Raw genomic sequence first — 7,740 nt, 5'->3', positions numbered from 1 at the left:
CTAATAGTCAGAACGCACTTCTCAGCCTACTATGCAAGGCCCGATTTGCCCAATAAGCCAAGTTTTCATGAATTAATTGTTTTTCGACTACCTAACCTAACCTAACCTAACTTTTTCCGCTACCTAACCTAACCTAACCTATAGAGATAGGTTAGGTTAGGTTAGGTAGGGTTGGTTAGGTTCGGTCATATATCTATGTTAATTTTAACTCAAATAAAAAAAATTGACCTCATACATAATGAAATGGGTAGCTTTATCATTTCATAAGAAAAAATTTAAAGAAAATATGTTAATTCAGGAAAACTTGGCTTATTAGGCAAATCGGGCATTGCATAGTAGGCTGACAAGTGAGTTCTGGCTACTAGGTACGACATATATATATATATATATATATATATATATATATATATATATATATATATATATATATATATATATATATATATATATATATATATCTTCTCAATATTTCTTACGTTTTTCTTCACTGTCGAGGGAAGTTGAAAAATTAACAAAGTACGCCTTACATTTTCACAGACAATTTTACCGTGTTAAACATAGGATTATATACACTTTGGGTGAGGTGGAGGATGAGTACCATAACAAGGGGGTATTAGATATATTAATGAATAAGTGTATCAAGGGGTATCAATGAATGAATGGATCAGGGGGGGGAGGTATTAGTAGAGTAATTAGATGTTGTTTCTGCGTTGGCTCGGGGTCTTGAAGTGTGTAGAATGTAATTATGTGTTAACTGGTTGTTGATTGCTGGTCTGGACTTCTTAATATGTAGTGCCTCGCTGATGTCCAATCTCTTTCAGTCGTTATATCTGTCGATTATTTCACTGTTGCTTGTTAAGATGTCTCTGGTGATGATCTGGGTGTGTGTGGTGATTACATGTTCCTTGATACAGCCCTGTTGTTTGTGCATTGTTAATCGACTAGAGAGAGACGTTGTTGTCTTGCCTATATATTGAGATCGTTGGGGCTGACAGTCCCCAAGTGGGCATGTGAAGGCATAGACGACGTTGGTCTCTCTTAAGGCGCTTTGCTTGGTGTCTGGAGAGTTTTTCACAAGCAAGTTTGTGGTCTTCTTGTTTTTGTAGTCAATTGTTAGTTGCATCTTCTGATTTGTCTGTGGGAATGACGTTCCTTTCAATAATTTCTCCTAGGACACTTTCCCTGGTTTTATAAGCCGTGGAAAAGAAGTTCCTGTAAAACAGTCTAATAGGAGGTCCAAGTGTTGTGTTGGTTGATTCTTCAGAGGTTGCATGGCGTTTCACCTTTCTTTGCATGATGTCTTCAAGATAACCGTTTGAGAAGCCATTGTTGACTAGGACCTGCCTTACCCTACAGAGTTCTTCATCGACTTGCTTCCAACCAGGGCTGTGAGTGAGAGCACGGTCAACGTAAGCGTTGACAACACTCCGCTTGTACCTGTCTAGGCAGTCACTATTGACATTAAGGCACATTCCTATGTTTGCTTTTTTAGTGTAGACTGCAGTGAGGAAGCCTCCATTCCTATCCGTGACTGTTACATCTAGAAAGGGCAGCTTCCCATCCTTCTCCATCTCGTAAGTGAAACGTAACACCTAATTTTGCTGAAATGTTTCCTTCAGCTGATGCAAAAGTCCGACATCAGGTACCTGCATAAAAATGTCATCAACATACCTGCAGTATATGGCCGGTCAGCAACATATGTTTGCAAGAAAGACTGTTACCCAAAAAAAAAAAAGACCACGGAGGAAGAATTAAAACAGGAATTTCCTTAAGTACTTTCGTATATTAATACATCTTCAGAAGGAATGAAGGAATACATCTTCATTTCTTCTGAAGATGTATTAATATACGAAAGTACTTAAGGAAATTCCTGTTTCAATTCTTCCTCCGTGGTCTGACACTGTCACATTACACACACACACACACACACACACACACACACACACACACACACACACACACACACACACACACACACACACACACATATATATATATATATATATATATATATATATATATATATATATATATATATATATATTAAATTGTGTAACTGTCTTCACAAAATGTTTACGTGCTGAGCTAAATGAACTATATGCTTCAGACGATGAGTCACAATAACGGGGCTGAAGATATAATGACCAAAACACACACCAGAAGATGATGAGACGACGACGACGTTTCGGTCAGTCCGGACCATTGCCAAGTCGACTTGAATTCGGTCTAAGACGGACCGAAAGGTCGTCTTAGACCGATTTCAGAACATTTTCAGAACATTTTTCAGAAATTTCAGAACATTTTCTCGGAATTTATTTCCATATTAATAAATTACCTACATTGACCTTTTAATATAATTATAATGGTATTAAATAGTATTAAAGTCGAAACACAGACAAAATTGGGTTTTTGTAATGGTTTAATTTAGCCAACTAAGGAAGTGTCCTAATTTGATCTTTACCTGAGGGGGTTTAGTGCTTGGAGTTTTGTCCTAGGAATTTTGTCCTAGGAATTTTGTCCTAGGAATTTTGTCCTAGGAGTTTTGTCCTAGGAGTTTTGGCCTAGGAGTTTTGTCCTAGGAGTTTTGGCCTAGGAGTTTTGTCCTAGGAATTTTGTCCTAGGAGTTTTGTCCTAGGAGTTTTGTCCTAGAAGTTTTGTCCTAGAAGTTTTGGCCTAAAAGTTTTGTCCTAGGAGTTTTGTCCTAGAAGTTTTGGCCTAGAAGTTTTGTCCTAGAAGTTTTGGCCTAGAAGTTTTGTCCTAAAAGTTTTGTCCTAGGAATTTTATCCTAGAAGTTTTGTCCTAAAAGTTTTGTCCTAGGAATTTTGTCCTAGGAGTTTTGTCCTAGGAGTTTTGTCCTAGAAGTTTTGGCCTAGGAGTTTTGGCCTAGTTTTTTTTTGTGTGGACCCTACCTCCCACACATGGGTATGGGGTGTATAATAAAAGTCTAAATCAAGTAAATAATCAATGCTTCATTATCAATTAAATTAGCCACAAAGTAATTCATTGGAACATTACAAGAAAACAATGCCGTATTTAAACATATTAAATTATATTATATATTAAATTATACTATATATTACATTATATTATATATTAAATTATATTATATATTAAATTATATTTAATACATATTAAACGTATTTAAACATTCTAGTAACATGTATTTTCAAAGTAGAAAGAATTCTAAATCTAAATTAAACTGTCCATTAAATTAAACGTCAAAATACGACGTTCTATTACAAGTACACGTTGATCAGTACTTCTGCTTGCACAGATAATCAATCGAATTAAGTCTTTCTTAAGATTGTACGAGATTATCGATCATTCCAATCAGTTAATTTGCCTTTCTAAATGTTGCACAAGATCTCTTGTCATTGCAATCGTGTGTGTCGTTATCTTGAGGTTATCTTGAGATGATTTCGGGGCTTTTAGTGTCTCCGCGGCCCGGTCCTCGACCAGGCCTCCACCCCCAGGAAACAGCCCGTGACAGCTGACTAACTCCCAGGTACCTATTTTCTGCTAGGTAACAGGGGCATAGGGTGAAAGAAACTTTGCCCATTTGTTTCTGCCTCGTGCAGTAAGATATATTGAGGGGTGTGGGGGAAGGTCTGGAGGTAAGTTTGGAGATTATAGATAGCAAGATGGCTGGCGGTTCACACCACTGATAATAATCCGAGCCTGAGACCCGTCCATATCTAGCCTGATTGGACCTGCAGATCTTCATAACGACTTCGTGTCCGTCCTCCTCACCTCTCACGCCTGTGTTAGCTGACCCCAATGACCGTAGGCCTTGCTCCTCAGGCAGGCCTCCTTCCTCGGGGTGACCCAAGTTGAAACTAGATTTCGGTAATGGGGCCTCTTGGGGCGGGATTCACGAAGCTGTTACGCAAGCACTTACGAACCTGGGGCCAGATTCACGAAGCAGTTACACAAGCATTTACGAATCCAGGGGTCCAGATTCACGAAGCAGTTAGGCAAGAACTTACGAATCCAGGGGTCCAGATTCACGAAGCAGTTAGGCAAGCACTTACGAATCCAGGGGTCCAGATTCACGAAGCTGTTACGTAAGTACTTATGAACCTGGGGCCAGATTCACGAAGCAGTTACACAAGCATTTACGAATCCAGGGGTCCAGATTCACGAAGCAGTTACGCAAGCACTTACGAATCCAGTGGTCCAGATTCACGAAGCAATTACGCAAGTACTTACGAACGTGTACATCTTTCCACAATCTTTGACGGCTTTGGTTATATTTATTAAACAGTTTACGAGCATGAAAACTTGCCAATCAACTGTTGTTATTGTTATAAACAGCCTCCTGGTGCTTCGGAGCTCATTAACTGTTTAATAATTGTAAACACAGCCGCCAAAGATTGAGAAAAGATGGACAGGTTCGTAAGTGCTTGCGTAATTACTTCGTGAATCTGGCCCAAGGTTCGTAAGTTCTTGCATAATTGCTTCGTGAGTCTGGACCCAGGTTCGCAAGTGCTTGCGTAACTGCTCCGTGAATCTGGCCCCCAGGTTCGTAAGTGCTTGCGTAACTGCTTCGGGAATCTCGCCTCCAGGTTCGTAAGCGCTTGCGTAACTGCTTCTTGATTCCGGCTCCAGGTTCGTAAGTACTTGCGTAACTGCTTCGTGAATCTGGCCCCAGGTTCGTAAGTACTTGCGTAACTGCTTCGTGAATCTGGCCCCCTGGATTCAGCACTATTGCTTATATCATAAACAATAATAATGACACCCCTTCATAACCGTACATTCTAATTCCTATGAGTGTTACTGACGGTACACCTAATGTGAGCTTCCCAAACTGGCGCTAAATTCACCCAAATAAAGTTCCTGCGAGTTGGTGCTGGTGTAGTGATTGGGATTATCGGCTTAAGGCGTAAAAATATTTCCGTGGAGGCTCATGGGGATATGTAAGTGACCTGTGAGAGATGTTTGACTGATTGTGTATACCTGGCCGGGGGAGGGGATTGGGGGTGTGGGGGGGGGGGGTGTAGGGGGGTTGTGGGAGTGGGTATATGTGACTGTATATAGACAGCTTGCTTTGTTGGTATAAGGACTGTAGGCAGAACTTGAATTATGTGTAGTACATCTTTTATATATATACATAGGAGCAATGTAACGTCTGGGAATGCTCTGGGACGTAGGTTCGAACCCTCGTCACGGCTCTTGTGGGTTTGTTCATAGGAACAATGTATTAGTACGGCGAACGTTTGCCAAATGTTTTCGCTGTTGGTAGCAACGTTTTTCCTGCCACCAGACACCACTGATGTCTCCCCCCCCACACCCCCACACCCCCGTGTACCAACCCTACCCTCCCTCCACACCCACACATGACAACAATGACAAGATTTAGGAACTAGATAAAAAAAAACAACTTTTGCTCGAATTGGCTTTTGGTAATGCGCCTCAGAGCCTTATCAAGATAACACCTTAACTGCCAGTGGTCAGTGGTATGTGGTCAGAGGTCACACGTGTATTAAGCACACACCTCATTAAGGTCTTATCCAGAGGTCACCTAACCTGGTCAAGACTTGCACCTCCTCGTAGGTCACAGCTCTCACCTCAGCCCGCTTATAACACCAGTTTGTGAGTGGCTCTTTGGGGGGGTTAACATTTGTGATATGTAGTTGTCAGTAGTTGTGGTTGATCATTTGGGGCGTTTAGATCGCGGTGAAATAACCTCTTCCTCGAACAAATCCACAAGGGCCGTGACGAGGATTTGAACCTGCGTCCCAGAGCATCCCAGACGCTGCCTTAATCGACTGAGCTACGACATGGTCAAAAGGAGTTGAAACCGAAGTTCTACTGAACTTACTGGATCCTGCAGCCTCTCCGAGGCACAAACCAGGGTTTTACACAACCTCTTCCCCCTTTCTTCAACACCTGGAGGAGAGGTTATATATATACAGACGAGGAGTCACAACAGCGTGGCTGAAATATGTTGACCAAACCACACACTAGAAAGTGAAAGGACGACGACGTTTCGGTCCGTCCTGGACCATTCTCAAATCGAAACGTCGTCGTCCCTTCACTTTCTAGTGTGTGGTTTGGTCAACAGGTTATATATATAATTTGTATGGCATCTCTTGGGCCACAGACGGTTGGGCCTATTAGTGTATTCCCTAGTGAGGATAGTCCCTTGGGGGAGAGGTGATTAAGGTCCCCGTGTCTTCACATCTAATCAGCTAGAGGATCTGCGCGAGCTGCATCACTTCACACGGGCTAATGTACGTGAGGCCACATTCTCGACAGCTTTGACGGCTGTGTGTTGTTGATGAGGCGAAATAGCGGTTTTCTCTTCTCGTAGCATATTCCCCCCCCCCCCATATAACATTGGTGATGTTATTGTTGATAGCGTAATAGAAGTAGGATCACCTTGATTGTTTCAAGCGTAGGTTAGACATGAACAAATTCACAAGGGCCGTGACGAGGGTTTGGTTAGACATATATATGAATGGTTAGGTTAGATATATGTATATATATATATATATATATATATATATATATATATATATATATATATATATATATATATATATATATATATATATATATATATATGAATGAGATTGAGGTGGATATAGATAGTAGCTGCCTCGTATGGGCCAATAGGCCTTCTGCAGTTAGAACATTCTTATGTTCTTACATACAGATATAAGAATATAAGAATGAAGGTAACTGCATCCTATCAATCAATAGGATCAACCTTAAATAGGATCTATCAATAGGATCTATCAATAGGATCTTCAAGTAACTCGAGTCTCCTTGTTAAGTCTGTTGCGTCTCTTAGACGTCCAGGCAGGAGTTTAAGTAGTTAGGTGGGCTGCTTTACCATGCGGTTATCTTGCGATGATTCCGTGGGTCAAGGTACCTCGCGGCCCGGTCTCCTGGTTGATGATGGTCTGGTCAGCTAGGCTGTTGGAGGCGGCTACTTGCAGCTTGACGTATGAATCACAGTCTGGTTGATTAGGTATTCCTTTGGAGGTGCTTATCGTCACCGGGCTGTATTTGGCCAATCAACTGGCTAGGTTTGGCCAATCCACTGGACAGGTTTGGCCAATCCACTGGCCAGGGTTTTGGCCAATCTACTGGCCCTACATCTACTTAAGTCTACCCTGCCAAGAGTTCGTTTCAACTAACTTACCTTTGTAAAGACTCTATATAGAGTACAGGTATTATAGAGACAAAAGATATAAAGAGCGTGGCTCTTGCTCTCGTTTTAATCAGGCCTCCCCCCTCCCCCCCCCCCCCCCCGGCCACTGTTCCCACAAGATCTATCGTGTTTATTCGTGTTTAGTTTTAGTATTAATCTATTGGCTGCGTGTTTGTGTTTTTTATTTATTCTTAAATGTCATAATTTAAATCAACAAATTAAACGACAAATCAAAGGATGATTTGTCGTCTAGTTGTTGAAGCATCTCATTTTTATAATAATCTTTGTTATTGTTTTTCATAGCACTACTAGCACTTCTAATGCTAGTAGACACTACTAGCACTTCTAATGCTAGTACTACTAGCACTTCTAATGCTAGTAGACACTACTAGCACTTCTAATGCTAGTACTACTAGCACTTCTAATGCTAGTAGACACTACTAGCACTTCTAATGCTAGTACTACTAGCACTTCTAATGCTAGTAGACACTACTAGCACTTCTAATGCTAGTACTACTAGCACTTCTAATGCTAGTACTACTAGCACTTCTAATGCTAGTACTACTAGCACTTCTAATGCT

Source organism: Procambarus clarkii, chromosome 31 (assembly GCF_040958095.1).
Source record: "Procambarus clarkii isolate CNS0578487 chromosome 31, FALCON_Pclarkii_2.0, whole genome shotgun sequence".
NCBI classification, from domain to species: domain Eukaryota; kingdom Metazoa; phylum Arthropoda; class Malacostraca; order Decapoda; family Cambaridae; genus Procambarus; species Procambarus clarkii.
This window is presented reverse-complemented; position numbering follows the sequence as displayed.